This window comes from Gopherus evgoodei, chromosome 24 (assembly GCF_007399415.2).
Source record: "Gopherus evgoodei ecotype Sinaloan lineage chromosome 24, rGopEvg1_v1.p, whole genome shotgun sequence".
In the NCBI taxonomy this organism is placed as follows: Eukaryota; Metazoa; Chordata; order Testudines; family Testudinidae; genus Gopherus; species Gopherus evgoodei.
Window position 1 is genome coordinate 11,090,870 of NC_044345.1, and position 18,938 is coordinate 11,109,807.

Here is an 18,938-nt window from a genome sequence, read left to right on the forward strand (position 1 = left end):
GGAGGCTGGTTCCGCCTCAGTCCAGGCGGGGGAGCTGCGCTTCAGAGGGAGCGGCGCCATGGAGGGGGGGGCGGCGCGCTGGGCAGAGGGAGCGCGAGTCCGGCCCTGGCGGGAGACGTGGCCCTGCTGCAGGGCGTGGCGGGGGGATCGTGGCTCGCAGCCGGCGGGAGGCTCCCAGGCCCTGCCCTGAGCCTGGCGCTGCCCTGAGCCTGACTTCCGCGGAAGTGGCCCTGCGCCTAGGAAAGTTTCACAGCCCCTGGGACTCGTCCCAGACCAGCAACGCTGCGTGGTCCCGCCAGTCTGTGCTTGTTTCCCAGGCCCAAAATCGGTGTCCCCGGGGCGGCTCCAGCCATTTCGCCACCCCAAGTACGGGGCGTGCCACGGGGGGGCGCTCTGCCGGTCGCGCAGCTCCGCTGGCCCTCCCGCAGGCGTGCCGCCGAAGCAGGGACGGTGCAACCATTTAGGCGGACTAGGCGGTTGCCTAGGGCGCCGAGATTTGAGGGCGCCAAAAAGTGCCCCCCCATTTTTTTTTAAATGGTTGAGCAGCCGCTGCTGCTGAGACAGAGAGGGAGTCTGAGCTGCCGGCGGCAGCTGGCAGCCCAGGGTGTCCCCTGGGTCAGGGCGCCCCGCGGCAGTCCAGGGGGTTCCCTGGGTCAGTGCGCCGCCCTGGCAGCCGACATCCCAGGGGTGGGGGTCCCCTGGCCCAGGGAAACCCTGGGCTGCCAGCTGCCGCGGAGGCGCACTGACCCTGGGTCAGGGCACCGCTGCGGCAGCCGGCAGTCCAGGGTGTCCGGAGGGGGCGGCAGGCAGTTCCCGTGGAGCTGCCGCAGTCGTGCCTGCGGACGGTCGGCTGCTCGCGCGGCTCTGGTGGACCTCCCGCAGACACCACTGCGGCAGCTCCACCGGAGCCGCAGGACCAGCGTGCGGGGCGGCGAAATTGCTGTCTGCCTAGGGCGCTCAAAACCCTAGCGCCGGTCCTGATGTGGGTTCCGCTCTCTCAGTGACCGGCAGAGAGCCGCCCATGGCATGCCGCCCCAATCATGCTTTTGGCGTGCTGGAGCCGCCCCTGGGTGTTCCACAGCATGAACCAGGCCCAATGCCACCATGATCTCCCAATTGCCACATGCCGTGCTTCTAGGAATGTCTGTTTCCATGTCCTCAGCAATATAGCAATTGTGTTGTCACCACTTCCTCACCCGGTTTTGCAGGTACTGCACGTACTGCTGGATAATGTGTGAGATATTTACAATGGTCAAACTGCAGCGTCGATCTGAGCGGGCTCCATGCTTGGCACACTATGGCACCTGCCTGGGTAATCAGTTCAAGATGGCCAATAAAAGGTGGTAAATGGTTGCCGTCTGTAGTTTCCACAGGAGCCCAGGACAGACAACATGGAAAAAGTGGTGGAAGCTGTGCGGCTCTGTTCACAATGGCCGAAAAAAGGTGGGAAATGTTAGATGAAAGAGTAGATAGATAGAAAGACGAGAGGACATGCGAGGTGGATTCATAGTACCAGGAGACAGACGGTGCACCGTGCTGCACCATCTGCTGGTAGTATGGCATCTGCCGTAACTTTCACGGAGGGAGGAGCGAGTGATGGCACACACCCAGAAACACCCGCAAGAATGTTTTTGCTCCATCATGCACTGGGAGCTTAACCCACAATTCCAATGGGTAGCACAGACTGCAGGAACTGTGGGATAGCTTCCCACACTGCACCACTCCCACATTTGATGCTAGCCTTAGTACTGTGGACACACTCTGCCGAATTCACGTGCTTTAGTGGGGACACAACACCAAATGTATTAAAATCACTTCTGAATATTCGAATAAAATAAGTTCAAATTAATTTTGTACTGTAGACGTACCCATAGATTGGTAAGGTGTGATTTCCCATTACAAAAGCCATATTGATTGTTCCCCAACATATTGTGGTTACCTGTGCATCTTATAATTCTGTACTTTACTATAGTTTCAGCCAATCTGCCTGGTACTGAAGTTAGACTTATGGGCTTTTAATTGCCAGGGTCTCCTCTGGAGCCTTTTCTAATACTTGGCGTTGCATTAGCTATCCTCCAGTCATCTGATACAGAAGCTAATTTAAGTGATAGGTTACATGGTAATTCTGCAATTTCATATTTGAGTTCCTTCAGAACTCTTGGGTGAATATCATATTGTCGCTTCTCTGCGACAGCCTTGTCTTCCTTTGAGTGCACCTTTAGCACCTTGTACATCCCATGGCACCACTGATTGGCAGGCTTCCTGCTTCTGATGTACTTAATTTTTTATTCTTTGCCGTCAGTTTGCGTCTTTTGCCTATGAAATTCCCCACAATCCTGATATATTTGTTTCATCCTGACATTGCTATTCCCATTAATTCTGGCCCAAAAAGTTAGTTCTGGTAGTTTCATTCTCAGTGGAACTTGCATTTCACTAGAAGCTATCCATAGTTCGCATATAGATGCTATAATAGATGTGCTACATGCAATTCGTAGTGCCTGGGCTTGAATTAAAGCTCATTTTTTAAATTCTGATTTTGATGCTGACCCAAAACCTGGGCAGCCATAGTCAATAACTGCTCAGATTAAGGCTCTATATACCCTCAGCAGTGTTTTCTTATCCACCCTCCGGTTAGTCCCATCAAGACTCTTATATAGGTTAATCTTTCCTATATATTTATCTTTAACATCAGCTATATGATCATTCCAAAGTAATTTAGTATCAAATATTACCCTCATATGAATTTAAACCTTTTAATGATATTTGTTCTCCATACAGGTGCAGTTTACATTCCTTTATAACTTTCCTTTCTTGTAAAGATCAGTCCTTTGCTTTTAGCAATGGAGACCTTCAAACCCCAGGCATTCTTGTAACACTTTGATTCTCTTTTCTGCCATGCCAACAGAGCACAATCAATCATCTGTAAACAGAATCATAGAATATCAGGGTTGGAAGGGACCTCAGGAGGTCATCTAATCCAACCCCCTGCTCAAAGCAGGACCAAGTCCCAACTAACTAAATCATCCCAGCCAGGGCTTTGTCAAGCCTGACCTTAAAAACCTCTAAGGAAGGAGATTCCACCACCTCCCTAGGTAACCCATTCCAGTGCTTCACCACTCTGAGTGAAAAAGTTTTTCCTAGTATCCAACCTAAACCTCCCCCACTGCAACTTGAGACCATTACTCCTTGTTCTGTCATCAGGTACCACTGAGAACAGTCTAGATCCATCCTCTTTGGAACCCCCTTTCAGGTAGTTGAAAGCAGCTATCAAATCCCCCCTCATTCTTCTCTTCTGCAGACTAAACAATCCCAGTTCCCTCAGCCTCTCCTCATAAGTCATGTGCTTCAGCCCCCTAATCATTTTTGTTGCCCTCTGCTGGACTCTTCCCAATTTTTCCATATCCTTCTTGTAGTGTGGGGCCCAAAACTGGATACAGTGCTCCAGATGAGGCCTCACCAATGTCAAATAGAGGGGAATGATCACATCCCTCAATCTACTGGCAATGCCCCCACTTATACAGCCCAAAATGCCATTAGCCTTCTTGGCAACAAGGGCATACTGTTGACTAATATCCAGCTTCGTGTCCACTGTAACCCCTATGTCCTTTTCTGCAGAACTGCTTCCTAGCCATTCGGTCTCTAGCCTGTAACAGTGAATGGGATTCTTCCATCCTAAGTGCAGGACTCTGCACTTGTCCTTGTTGAAATGACACTTATGCCAGTACTTGTTCATTTTGGGAGATCATTTATCATAATATTAAATATCGGGCTGATAACACTTCCCTGTGGTGTACCATTTTTTAACGTTATGTACTGTGACAAAGTTCCTCCTCTATCTTGGTGGATCCTGCACTTATTGGTGGATTTGTTTGCCTCAGAGATTCACCATGTGGGTCAGGGAACAGCCCAGAGACCTTCCCCTCTGGTAGAACCCACAGTCCAGGTCTATTCCTCATGTGTCTGATCAGGAGTTGGGAGGTTTGTGGGGAACCTGGGCCCACCCTCTACTCTGGGTTCCAGCCCAGGGCCCTGTGGACTGCAGCTATCTTGAATGCCTCCTGGAACAGCTGCGCAACAGCTACAACTCCCTGCGCTACTTCCCCATGGCCTCCTCCCCACACTTTCTTTATCCTCACCACAGGACCTTTCTCCTGGTGTCTGATAATGCTCATACTCTTCAATCCTCCAGTAATATACCTTCCTACTCCTAGTGCCTCTTGCTCCCAGCTCCTCACATGCACACTACAAACTGAAGTGAGGTCCTTTTTAAACTCAAGTGCCCTGATTAGCCAGCCTGTCCTAATTGATTCTAGTAGTTTCTTCATAATTGGCTCCAGGTGTCCTAATTAGCCTGCCTGCCTTAATTGCTTCCAGCAAGTTCCTGCTTGTTCTAGAACTGCCCCTGTTACCTTACCCAGGGAAAAGGGTTCTACTTAATCTGGGACTACTATATCTGCCTTCTAACACGCTCCTGTAGCCATCTGGCCTGACCCTGTCACAGTACATTAGATATAACTTTCCCAACTCTCACCTGCATGGTCCTTTTACTCAAAACGTTTCTTATCCACCCAGACCTGAAGAAGAGCTCAATGTAGCTCAAAAGCTTGTCTCTTTCACCAACAGAAGTTGGTCCAACAAACGATATTACCTCACCCACCTTGTCTCTCTAATCTACCCATACATTCTTCCCTGTATCTCTAGACCAGGGGTGGCCAACCTGTGGCTCCGGAGCCTCATGCGGCTTTTCGGAAGTTAATATGCGGAAGTTCCTTGCATAGATGCTGACTCTGAGGCAGGAGCTACAGACGCTAACTTTCCAATGTGCTGTGGGATGCTAACTGGTCAACGCCCTGCTGTGCCCCAGGTCCTGCCACCACTACACCCCTTTTCCCAAGGCCCCTGCCTCTTTCCCCGAGCCTGCCATGTCCTCGCTCTTCCCCCCTCCTCACCAGATTGTGGCATGCAGACGGTGTGGGGAGGGAGAAGGAGGAGGCACTGATTGGCAGGGCTGCCAGAGGGTGGGAGGCACTGGGGGCTGGAGTGGGGTAGCAGATGGGGGGCTGCTCATATATTACTGTGGCTGTTTGGCAATATTCATTGGTAAATTCTGGTTCCTTCTCAGGCTCAGGTTGGCCACCCCTGTTCTAGACCATCTGTTTTGTACAACAGCATGTCCTGTGCCTTTTCAATATCTAGAAAGACCACTCTCGTGAAATCTTTGTGCCTTATACCTAATTAAACAATGGGATCAATGGTACATCTTCCTCTGCTACAACCTTATGCCATTGTTTTCCAAATAGGCAACCAATCTTTCATTCACCATTCTCTCTCTGTGTAATTTTACCCAGACAGGACCTGCGGGTAATTGGTCTATAGGCATCCACTTTTGTGGCTACTTTGCCTGGTTTTCGCATTGGAATTACTGCTGCATGTTTCCATTACTCCTTTTTTTCCATATGATGTTATAGAATTCCAAGACAACCCTCAAACTGCTTTCAGAGAGAGTTTTAAACATTGTTGGATGTATTATCTTTACCTGGGGATGTAGTCTTGTGGCTACGAGTAGCTTTCTCAAGTTCCTGCATACAAAGCCACTGATTCAGTATAGTACTTTGTGTTTACTATCCAAAGGGTTTCTTCTCCGCTGCCACACCAGGCAGGGTTCCCCTTCTGTCCAGGCCCTGGGCCTGCAGGCGAGGGGCAACTGTGTGTGGAGGGGGAAAGAATGGGGAAACAAGGGGACGAGGCCCTGACCCTGACCCTGCCTGTAGGACCCAAATAATCAGGGATAATGGAAAAGAGGGGACAGTGATTTGCACTCCAGAGAACCCCTTCCCTCACTCAGCATGTTCCCCAGTGAATCACTGGCCATCCCACTTCCACCTCCAGCCTGGACTCCTTGCTCTCTCTTTGAACAGGGGCTCTCATTACAAACACCTCCGTGTATTTACAGTGAAAGCTGTAAAGCGGTGTCTTTCCCTGTGTCAAGTGCCAGCAGCTGTTTGGGTTCGGCCTGGCCAAGGAGAAGCTTGCCTGCATGATGCCCTTGCAGCCCCCAGCCTCTGCACGGGGCTGAACTGCATCCCCACGTTGTGGGTGTGGTGTGGAACAGGGTCCCTGCGCTTCAGGCATTTCAGGCTGTGACGTTAACTTCCAGAGTGCAAGAGCCCTGGCAGGAAACAGCCTCTGAGCAGCTTTGGTTACCAAGATGCCTGGCTGCTCCCTGAGGGCTCCCTAGGCTGCATGCAATGCTGCCTTTTGCAGGACAGATTTGAAAATGTGTGTCCACTTGAAAAGAGAGGCTACAATGGGTGGCTTCTACAGGAGATTCCCCTTCACCTCAGTGGTTGAGACAAGCAGAGGCGGCTCTGTGTTTTTTGCCACCCCAAGCATGGCAGTCAGGCAGCCTTTGGCGGCTTTTCTGCAGGAGGTCCGCCGGTCACATGGCTTCGGCGGTGGTTCTGTGGGTGATCTGCCAGTCCCACGCCTTTGGCGTACTTGCCGCCAAAGCCGCGGGACCAGCAGACCTCCCGCAAAAACACCACCAAGGGCTGCCAGACTGCCACCCTCACAGCGACTGGCACACCGTGCTCCCCCCGCCCCCCGGCTTGCCTCCCCAGGCACACGCTTGCTGTGCTGGTGCCTGGAGCTGCCCCTGGAGAAGAGGGTTGTGGGATTCTCTCCCACACCAGCCATTCTGTGAGGTGAGAGCCTGTAGAGAGAGCTACAGCAAGAGCTGAAGGGTGGCAAACACAGGTTTTTTGGGAGAGCAGCAATGCCCATGCTCAGGAAGGGGTCTGTAATCCCTCCCCTGACTACTCACAGCTCTCTCTGGCGCTGGGTGGTAGGAGGGGAAGGTTTGGTCAGATGTGTGGTGAGGGCAGTAAGGGAGAGGCTAGGGGGAGCCAGGTGATGTCAGACAGACAGACAGACAATCTGTCTGTCTGTCTGTCTCTCAGCTGAAGCTGGAGCATGTCAATGCCTCACACTGACTGAAGGGCTCAGGGGAGCACAGGGGCTTTGCCACAGCAGGCCCAGACTGCGCAGAGGCAGTGAGCAGGAAGTGGTGTGGTTTGTCTGGCCTTCTCTCCCCTCAGTGGCTCATACCCACCCAGTGGCTCAGCAGGCCCTAGTCAAGGCTTTCTGGCTGCTGTACAGATGGCTGGGCTCCTCCATGTCGCCTGTGCACAGATCGCATGGCCCCCGCCCAACCCAGGGCAGTGCTGGCAGGAGGGCACCGAGCACATGGCTCCCCCCGCTGCATCCACCCTGGCCCTGCCGTTACTTGAATGCAGAGTCCAAACCAAGCAGCGGGGCAAACAGGGGTCCCAGACCATGCTGGTCAGGGCGTGGCACCTGGTGCTTGAAAAATAGTGGGTGCTAAGCACCCACCAGCTACCTGCTGATCAGCTGTTCGATGGGCCCCACCCGCCCACCGTGGAGCATTCCTGGGAAAAGCTGAAAGTCTCCGCCTGTGGCCTGGTGGATGCGCACGCCAACCAGTGAGTGCTGGTTGCACGAGGTAACCCTCGCGGGACGGAATGTGGATTTGGAGAGTTGCCATGGTCTTGGGGGCACAGTTAGTCCAGATCCTAGTCTCTACGTCTCTCTGCCTGACTGACAAGACCAATATGAATAATGATGCTGTAAATAAAATGTATTAAAGTTTTTTTCATTCATTTTATTTTTAAAATGTTTTAAATCTGCCCCAATTTCATACAAAAACGTAATTCAAGCCCTGGTAGTTCAGATGAGAAATGTGAAGGCTCCCTTTTAGTGACAGCAGCACATGGCTGGTGTTTTCGCTGCTTTGGCTTTTGTTACTCGCTGTGTTTTATTTTGTATTTTTTTCTTTTATAATGGATTTGATGTACACTTGTGTATGTGCTTTTTGCTCTAGGGCTGGGGTTCTCAAATTTGTTTGCACTGCGACCCCCTTCTGACAACAAACATTACTGCAGGACCATGAGAAGCATAGGCGCCAACTCCATGGGTGCTCCGGGGCTGGAGCACCCCTGGGGAAAAATTAGCGGGTGCTTAGCATCCACTGGCAGCCAAGCTCCCCCCAACCCCTCCTCACCACCTCCTCCCTCAAGTACGCTGCGTCCCCACTCCTCCCCCACCCTCCCAGTGCTTCCTGTCACCTAACAGCTGTTTGGTGGCGCTTTGGACTTTCTGGGAGGGAGGGGGAGGAGTGAGGATGTGGTGCGCTCAGGGGAGGAGGCGGAGAAGAGGTGGGGTAGGTGCAGGCACTTGGGGAAAGGGGGTGGAATGGGAGTGGGGCGGGAAGAGGCAGGTCAGGGCCGGGTGTGGGAGGAGGAGGCGGTTGAGCACCCATCAGGCAAAGGGGAAGTCGGCACCTATGCCGGGAAGGGGGACTGAAGCCTGAGCACTGTCACCCTGGGTAGCACGGCTGAAGCCTAAGCCCCACCACCCTGCAGGGTTGGGGGCAAAGCTTGAGGGGGGGTAACCTGAGCCCCACCACCCAGGGCCAAATCCTTCTGGCTTCAGCTTCCATTCTGGGTGGTGGGACTTGGACTTTGGCTTCAGCCCCGGGCCCCAGCAAGTCTAACACCAGCCCTGGCAACCCCATTAAAACAGGGTCGCAACCCACTTTGGGATTCCGACCCACAGTTTGAGAACTGCTGCTCTAGGGCTACCATGGCTGGAGCCCTAGTGGCAGCCACCTCCATCCGCAACTTAAACTTGTATATATTGTAAATAAAACCTGTGCCGCTGTATGAAAGACAACTCCTGTGGTGCTCTGCTATCTTATAAAATCGTTCCCTATGGGGGCCCACAAAAAGTTAAGCTGGCCCTGGAGAGCAGGCACCCTAAGAATGTTTAATCCCCAAATCCTTGCATCTGCACTTGGGGGCTGTTAGCCCAAGTGCCTCAGCTGATCTTACTCATGCAGATGGTATCACTGCTGGGTCTCGTAGGCATATTGGGGGAGAGGGAGATGGGTAGGAGGGGGCCAGCACCTGAACCCTAAAGGCTTCAGGAATCCAAACAAATATCTAGAAACGGGGGGTGGCAGAGTAGGCTCTGGATCCTGGAGAGTTGATGTGTCTAAGGAGAGAGGATGGTCTTGTGATTAAGTTCCTTGTCTGGGTTCAAATCACACCCCCACCACACCTCCCCTTCAGGGAGAAGACTATGGGACCTTCAAGATGCATTTTCTCTGTCCTGCCAGGCCTGCAGAGATGTCAGCGCTACCTGTGCTAGGTTACCGAGAGCTTAGCAGCACAACTACTCAGACCCACCTTGCAGAGAGCTCCCCACACTTATGGCACACATCAGCAGCAGGAAGCCTACCTTTCCTCTCAGGGGCAGGGAAGCGGCCAGAGGTAAGAGAGGAAGGAGCCTAGATCGTGTTCCCAGTGTGAACAGAGCCTGCCTGGAGCAGACTTCACTCTCCTTGCATGAAACAGCTGTGCTGGGGCCTTGCTGCTGCTACCTTCTGTCCTGATTGCAACATCCCAACCCCCTAAGTGAGCTGTTCTGGTCTGTGACAGGGTCTGGCTGATGGAGCAGGGCTGCGGCTGGGCTGGAAATCCACATTCTCCAGCACACGCAACCCAGGCTCCACTCCCAGCTCAGCTGCTTAATTAACAAGAGGAAGGTTCTGGGGTGACTTGGTTACAATCTATAAGAACCTCAATGGGGACAAATATTTGACACCGGGCTTCAGTCTAGCCAAGAAAGGTGTAACACGGGTTGGGCAACCTATGGCCAGGGGGCCACATCTGGCCCTTCAGGCATTTTAACTCAGCCCTCAAGCTCCTGTCAGGGAGAGGGTTGAGGGCTTGCCCCACTCAGCGTGTACTGTGTCTCCATGCGGCTCCTGGAAGCAGTGGCATGTCCCCCCTCTGGTTCCTACATGTAGAGGCAGCCAAGGGGCTCCTCAAACTGCCCCAACTCCAAGCACCACCCCTGCAGCTCCTATTGATCAGGAAACACGGCCAATGGGAGCTGCAGGGGTAGTGCCTGAGGATGGGACAGTGTGTAGAGTTGCCTGGCTGCGCCTCTGCACAGGAGCCGGAGTGGGGACATGCCACTGCTTCTGGGAGCTGCTTGAGGTAAGCACCACGCACAACCTGCACCCCTGACCCCCTCCCATGCCCCAATCCCCTACTCCAGCCCTGATCCCCCTCCTGCCCTCTGAACCCCTTGGTCCCAGCCCAGAGCCCCCTCCTGCAGCACAAACCCTCATCCTCAGCCCCACCCCAGAGCCCACACCCCAAGCCAGAGCCCTCACCCACCCCCTCACACCCCAACCCCTTGCTCCAGCCCAGAGCCCCTTCCCGCACACTGAACTTCTCATTTCTGGACCCACCCCAGAACCCACACCTCCAGCCGGAGCCCTCACCCCCATCTCCACCCCAATCCCCAATTTCATGAGCATTCATGGCCTGCCATACAATTTCCATACCCAGATGTGGCCCTCACGTCAAAAAGTTTGCTCACCCCTAATCTAACACAACCCAATGGCTGGAAATTGAAGCTATACAAATTCAGACTGGAACTAAGATGTACACTTTTAACTGAGACATTGGAACAACTTATCAAGGGTCATGGTGGATTATCCATCACCGACAAACTTTTCAATCAAGATTGAATGTTCTTCTAAAAGCTTTGCTCTGGGAATTATTCTGGGGAAATTCTATGGCCTGTGGTATCCAGGAGGCCACAATGGTCCCTTCTGGCCCTGATATTTATGAAAAGTGCAGAGGCTAGGGCAGGGGTGGGCAAACTGTGGTCCCCTCAGCCATTTTAATCCAGCCCTTGAGCTCCCACTGGGGAGCAAGGTCTGGGGCTTGCCCTGCTTCAGCCAGGGAGCAGGGTCGAGGGCTGCTCCATGCGGCTCAAGGAAGCAGCGGCATGGCCCCACTCCAGCTCATGCACGTAGAGGCAGCTGAGGGTTCCGCTCTGCACACTGCCCCTACCCCAAATGTTGCCCCCACAGCTCCCATTGGCTGGGAATCACAGCCAATGGGAGCTGCAGGGGCGATGCCTGCGGACGGGGCAGCGTGCAGAGCCACCTGGCTGGGCCTCCACATAGGAACTAGGGAAGGGACATGCCGCTGTTTCTGGGAGCTGCTTGAAGCAAGCTCCGCCCTGAGCCTGCACCCTGAGCCTCCCCCTGCACCCTAACCTCCTGCCCCAGCCTGATCCCCCTCCTGCCCTCCAAATCCCTCAATCCCAGCCTGGAGAACACTCCTGCACCCCAAACTCCTCATCCCCAAAGCCTGCACAAACACCTCACACCATATCCCTGAGCCTGGAGCCCCATCCTGCACCCTGAACTCATTTCTGTCCCTACTCCTGAGACCACACCCCCAACCAGAGACTGCACCCCTTCCCACACCCCAACCCCCTACCCAGTCCTGATCCCCCTCCCACCCTCCAGAACCCTATAGTCCCAGGCCAGAGCACCCTCCTACACCCCAAACTCCTCATTCCCTGAGCCTGCACTTCCCCCCCGCACCCTATCTGCCCAGCCCGGAGCCCCCTCTCACACCCTGAACTCCTCATTTCTGGGCCCACCCCAGAGACCACACCCCCAACCAGTGCCCTCACTCCCCGACCAGCACTCCAACCCCACTTTTGTCAGCATTCATGGCCCACTGTACAATTTCTGTTCCCAGGTGTGGCCTTTGGGCCAAAAATTTGCCCACTCCTGGATTAGGGAATTCAGTTCCTGGGTGATGCCTCATAAATGTGCATAGTCGAGGTTCCCTGGCTCCTGGGGGGATGGGGTGCAATGCTCTGGGTTGGGGCAGGGCCATGGCATTTGGTTCTGGAGAGTCTTATGAAGTTCACACCCTAGAAGCAGGTTGAAAACAAAATGGAGTTTTAGTTCCAAGGGGAAGTGGAGGCTCTTCCCAAACAATTGGATCATAGGGTCCCAGACAAACAGCTGCCTGGTCTCTCTTTAACTCCTTGGGTCTTGCATGGCCTTAGCTGGTGTCTGCCTCCTTGAACATATCACAGGCATAAGGGGCAGGTACATTGCAATGGGTGAATTAGGGCCTGTGCCAGAGACTCTGGCTTCTGTGCTCTGGCTGCGTACTCTAGAGCCCCTGTGCTGACAGCCAGCTCTCAAGAGGGAATAGGGTGCACTGTTAACCCATCAAATGCTGGGGATAAACAGGCTGAGCTCTCCCCACAAGAAGATGACTCCATCCCCTCTTCTTCACCTTCTTGCAAAGTGCCCCAACATGAGACCCCCCCACCCCCGGTCAGCAAGCTTGTCCAGCAGTGGGGCAGTCAGGCATGTTCACCCCAGAGTAAGGGGGTATTCCTTGTGTCCCCCAGTCTGTGAGACCACGGAGGGGCACTGTGACCCACAACAAGCTCTTGTTCCCTGGGCATCCCAGCCTATGCTTTGCTGAATGTGCCAAAGAGACAGGGGTGGCCTAATGAGGCCAGTCAGGTCAGTGACTGAGGCCAGCACTGTAGAACTGATGAATGAAATTGTTTTAATTGTTCACTTTATTAATGGACCTTCATAAGTAAAGTTTTATGAATGAAACAACATTCATTCATAAAACCGGTTACCCCAATAGCTGGCTAATTGACAGTGAAGATGCTTGTTAAGAGCCAGAGCTGTTCAGTCAGCTGCCTTCGTAAGTTTCACTATCAGTCCAATTCCTGCTTAAATCACTGAGACTTGCACTGTTTCAGTACTGTAACTTCTGTTCACCATTTGTTACACTTGCCTACATTGTAACTTCTGTTTCCTGTTTGCCATCCACTACACTTGTCTATATTGTAACTTCTGTGCATTGTTTGCCATATTGTAATACAAACCCCATTTTAAAACGCTCACTCCATTTTGTAAAGGCTTCCTCCAGCCTTCATTTTTGCAAATCCTGCTGTCCTCTTATTAGGGTATGTCTACACTACGGGATTATTCCGATTTTACATAAACCGGTTTTGTAAAACAGATTGTGTAAAGTCGAGTGCATGCGGCCACACTAAGCACATTAATTCGGTGGTGTGCGTCCATGGTCCGAGGCTAGCGTCGATTTCTGGAGCGTTGCACTGTGGGTAGCTATTCCATAGCTATCCCATAGTTCCCACAGTCTCCCGTGCCCATTGGAATTCTGGGTTGAAATCTCAATGCATGATGGGGCAAAAACAGCGTAGCGGGTGATTCTGGATAAATGTCGTCATTCAATCCTTCCTCCGTGAAAGCAATGGCAGACAATCATTTCGTGCCTTTTTTCTCTGGATTGCCCTGGCAGACGCCATAGCATGGCAACCATGGAGCCCGTTTTGCCTTTTGTCACTGTCACCGTATGTGTACTGGATGCTGCTGACAGAGGTGGTATTGCAGGGCTACACAGCAGCATTTATTTGCCTTCACAAGGTAGCAGAGACGGTTACCATCCTTATTGCACCATCTGCCATTGTAAATTGGTGATGAGATGATGGTTATCAGTCATTTTGTACCATCTGCTGCTGTCATGGGTGCTCCTTGCTGGCCTCGCTGAGGTTGGCTAGGGGTACATGGACAAAAATGGGAATGATTCTCCAGGTCATTTCCTTCTTTATGTTTTGTCTAAAAATAGTCAGTCCTGCCTAGAATATGGGGCAAGTCTACTAGACAGCCAGAGAGCACAGCCGCTCCGTGTCAGAGCCCCAGAGATTCTGCAGAAATCATGAGCTGCATGCCGTTCTAGGGGGTGCCCCTGCAACAATCCCATCCGTTGCTTTCCTCCTCCCCCAACCTTCCTGGGCTACATGGCAGTGTCCCTCCATTTGTGTGATGAAGTAATAAAGAATGCAGGAATAAGAAACACTGACTTTTTAGTGAGATAAAATGAGAGGGAGGCAGCCTCCAGCTGCTATGATAGTCCAGGCAGGACATTAAAGGGTGGCGGGGAGAGGAGCACAGCCTCCCACTGCTATGATAGTCCAGGGAGTACAGAATCTTTTCTGTAGACATGAAATGGCGGGGGGGCTGATCGAGCTCAGGCTCCAGCTGCTATAAGGATGGTTACACAGCATTTTGTACCATCTGCCAGGAACGACAGGGAATCATTCCCATTTTTACCCAGGTGCCCCAGACCAACCTCACTGAGGCCAGCCAGGAGCACTCACAGGCTGATGACAGTTTTCCACCATTTTGTACCATCTGCCATCAGGAAAGGAAGGGGAAGGGATACTGCTGTTCAGTGCCGCAGCACCACATCTACCAGCAGCATGCGGTAGACATACGGTGACATTGAAAAATGGCAAGAAACGATTTTTTTCCCTTTTCTTTCATGGGGGGGGGGAGGGGGAGGTAAATTGACGAGATATACCCTGGACAATGTTTTTGACCCTTCAGGCATTGAGAGCTCAGCCAAGAATGCAAATGTTTTTTGGAGACTGCAGGGACTGTGGGATAGCTGGAGTCCTCAGTCCCCACTCCCTCCATGAGCGTCCATTTGAGTCTTTGGCTTTCCGTTATGCTTGTCACGCAGCACTGTGCTGAGTCCCTGCTGTGGCCTCTGTCTATCATAGCCTGGAGATTTTTTCAAATGCTTTGTCATTTCGTCCTCTGTAACAGAGCTCTGATAGAACAGATTTGTCTCCCCATACAGCGATCAGATTCAGTATCTCCCGTATGGTCCATGCTGGAGCTCTTTTTGGATTTGGGACTGCATCGCCACCCATGCTGATTAGGGCTCCACGCTGGGCAAACAGGAAATGAAATTCAAATGTTTGCGGGACTTTTCCTGTCTACCTGGCCAGTGCATCCGAGTTCAGATTGCTTTCTAGAGCGGTCACAATGGTGCACTGTGGGATAGCGCCTGGAGGCCAATACCGTCGATTTGCGGCCACATTAACCCTAATCTGACATGGTAATACCGATTTCAGTGCTACTCCTCTCATCGGGGAGGAGTACAGAAACCAGTTTAAAGAGCCCTTTATATCGATATAAAGGGCCTCATTGTGTGGACGGGTGGCAGGGTTAAATCGGTTTAACGCTGCTAAATTCAGTTTAAACACGTAATGTAGACCAGGCCTTAGTTTAGTTTAGATGTGTGACTGAGGTATGTATGGATGATGGAATCAACCTCCAGCCCCAGCCTGTCCTGATGAAATAGAGTTCAAACACCACCGGCTGAAGATGCAGACATTATTGGTGGAGAATGCAAAGGGAAAGCAAGCATAGAATTCAGTTTTTATAAAAACTGGTGTGCACACCACCAGCTTTAGTAAGCCTGGCACTAAAGAAAAAAGATTGTAAACTTTCAGTTAATTAACCACAAACTCTGAAGGAAATAGGAGTTTAGGTGTGAATCTTATTCAAATAGTAAAATACTATGCACTGAGAATTTTTTTATGAGTAAAAGGTGTACACACCCTCAGTCATAGCAGGGCTGAAAAAACGGGGAGAGGTTTAGCATCCCTCTCTCCACCCCGGACTGCTGGGGGGAAATAATTGGAGGTGGGTATACCCCCGGTCATAGTAAGGCCGGGCAACAGGAGGAGGACCTAGAGATCCTTGTTCCAAACTGAAAAATCCGAGGTGCATACACCCTCAGCCATAGCAAGACTGAGCTAAAGAGGAGAACTTAGTGTTTCTCACTCCGATCTAGGAAGGATTTTTATAGTTGGTGTATGAACCCTCGGTGGTAGTAGGCTGAATGATACAGAGGGCTGGTCCACACTAGGGGGGGGAAATCGATCTTAGATACGCAACTTCAGCTACGTGAATAACGTAGCTGAAGTCGAATATCTAAGATCGGATTACTCACCCGTCCACACGGCGCAGGATCGATGTTCGCGGCTCCCCCTGTTGATTCCGGAACTCCGTTGGGGTTGATGGAGTTCCGGAATCGATATAAGCGCGCTCGGGGATCGATATATCGCGTCTAGATTAGATGCGATATATCGATCCCCGAGCAATTGATTTTAACCCGCCGATATGGCGGGTAGTCTGGAGGTACCGAGAGGGAGACTTAGTGTCTCTCCCTCTGGCCCAGAGAGGGTTAAATTGCTCCTTCAGGAGTTAAAAAGGTAAAGTTGCTCTTCCAGGAGTTAAAAAGGGAAACTGCTCTTTCAGAAGCTGCAAGCTGCTCTTTTAGGGATTAGGGGTTATAGTGCTTGATAGTTATCAATTTGGTTTTGTTGTGGTTGGTTGTTGCTAAGAAAACACTGTCTAAAAATATCCTTTAAAAAAAAACCCAAAACAACAAATTGGCTAGTTACTTATTAATATATAAACCCTCAACTCCGATGAAAAAGGAAGCAGCCACAGTTTGGCTTCTATGGAAAACCTGTAATGAGGTATTCCTTCAATTGGCAGAATGTAGAAATAAAAACAAGAAACTGCACCAAGATTTACAAGCCTCTGCTGCAAAAGCAGAGAAATGAAAATGTATGTAGTACCCAAACCCAGTTAGATGCCCTTAAGGTTGGGTACAGAGAGTTAAAACAGCACTCTCAAATCTTACAGCAGCAGTAACATCAGGAGATTTGAGACCCCAGAAGGGGTAGAGTTTTGGGACCTCTCTGGCGATTGGGAAGAGGGATATTTGGGTAGATTCCTCCTCCCAAGGCCAGAATGCCATTGCAACAGTAAAACAGTGTCTGCTTCTGCCTCAGACCTCCAGGCCATGGCAAAGTGGCTGGGGATTTTAAAATAAAAAAATTTAAACTCAAAGAAATGCACCACTTAATTAGCATTTGTGCAACCCCAAGTACCGAACACACTGTGGCAGAGACTGAGCAGGGTTTGCCATGTGGGAGCACTGTGCTAATTTGCTTCTAAGCTTCTATCTTTCAGACTCTGAACCAGAACATCAGGAGAGCTGGTACCAGCTGAAGAGTTATAAAATACCATGGTTATAGTGTTGCGAAAAAGTTTGTGTTCAGTGTTCTGTGTTGCATGTTCTGTGTCTGTCTCTAGTGGTGTCCTGTGCTAGCGCTAGGTCCATAAAAAGAGGAATACGACACTAGACGTGGCAAATGTCTTTTTCCTCTCTCCACTTTCCCCCATGTCCATCCAACTTATCAGTCACCACTTGTGTCCAAAAGACTTTGCTCCCCAGTGCATCAGGTTTATTTTTTGTTAGGTTACATTTGCTTGTATTCTTAATTCCATACTTTCCTCTGTGCTCCCTGGTTCTACTTCCCCAAGCCCTAAAGGGTAGTTCTTGGGGAGCCCCCATAACCTGTAAGGCCTTGGCCCATAATTGTAGGGCCCCATCTTTCAGGTCCCCAGAAACCTCTTGAGAACAACTGTTAAAAATAGGGGATTCTGCAACATTTTAGTAACTAAATGTTAGTTTAAATCCAAATCAGCTTAACCTTGCATGACAACTGTGGTCCTCCTACAAAGTCTTATTTGTTGTGTGTGCTTAAGGAGGTCCTGACCTCAGTAACTTTTATTGTTTGATGGCTATTGCAGCATCAAACTTAGGCCTCATTTTATTTGTCAATGTACCCAATTATTGTAATGGTTTTGGTTTTATTGTATTCCCAATTATTATAACAGTGCAGCATTCCTGGAAAGGCAGCTCAGCCTGAAGCACCGGCTGTGCAGAGATAGCTTTTCCTCTAGCCAGTGCAGTGGTGCTGTGCTGAGGGGGAATGGTTATACAGCGTAGCTATTAGGTGAACTCCTGGGCTTTGAGACCCTGCCCCACTGTGGGTCTAGAGCCCCTAGGCCAAACATCATCACTGCAATTTTATAGCTCTGCAGGCCTGAGTCAGCTGACTCGGGCCAGCTATAACCTTGCAGTGGGTCTTTTATTGCAGTGTAGAGGTAGCCAGGGGGACCACAAGGTAATGCCAGATCCAGCACAACTGAAAACAGGGGTTTGTCCCACTGCCCCTTGCCAAGAGGCAGAGCTGGTTCTTGACTGCAGGGGATGAGGAAACCTGACCGCCCTATGGAGGTGGGAATATCAGTCTTGGGAGAATGCTGGGTCACGGTGTGTACACACACGAGCACACACATGTAAACTGGAGCTGTGTCCTTTTATATCCTCCTTCAGCTCCCCACCCCCACATTCTGCACTGGGAATGTCTCATTCGCTCCGATACGCTCAAGTGCCTCTGATCTGAGGGCCCGCCCTGGACACAGCCCCTTGACAATGATTTTCCACTACGTGAATGAAGGGAAATGACTCACTGGGATATCGTGTCACCTCCTTGCGCTGCTCCCGCTGCTCCCAGCCTCACACCCAGCCTGAAAGTTGGTTCACAGCTGACCAGTGGCTATCTAGACAGGATTAGGAGCCGGTCTCCTTGTCTGGCCAGTGTGCATAGGTGAGCTGATGTGCACCAATGACAGCAGAGCAAACAGACACACCCTGAGTGCAAACACTCTGCCCTGTCCTCACACTACCCCCACCCTGTGTAGTTCATGCTGCCCTCCTGCTCTGCCCCCACCCTGACCTGGTTCTGAAGTTGGGGGGGGGGTCTCACTTCAGCCAGGGGAGCCTGCAAGGAGGGGGTCAGCTCTGTGCCTGTCCTGCTGCTGTGACCCTGCAGGTTTCTGTTCCCTTCCACTATCACCCCTCATCCCAGCCGGGTTTTTCCTCCCTGCTCTCTGCCCCCTCTCCAAGGCTGGAGCAAGGGCCCATCAGTCTCAGGACAGGCCTGCACCCTGGTTCCATAGGGCTGGCGTGATCGCAGGTGGGGTGTGTGTGTTACTGAGTGAAATCGGCATAGCCCCCATGTGGACTTAGTTAGACTAGACTAAAGAGACCTACTGGCCGAGCGTATGCTGCAGAGGAATAGCACCAGCATATGGCCCTTCACCGCAAGACAGCTGCATCCACACGAGAGACGGACCTGGTCCAATGGTGCTGGGTTCAAAGTTATAAAAATGGTACAAACCCTGCTGTGCCCCTTGCCATTACCAGGGCTGGTGCTTCCACTAGGCAACTAGGGTGGCAGGATTTGCAGGGTGGCATTTTGCCACCCTC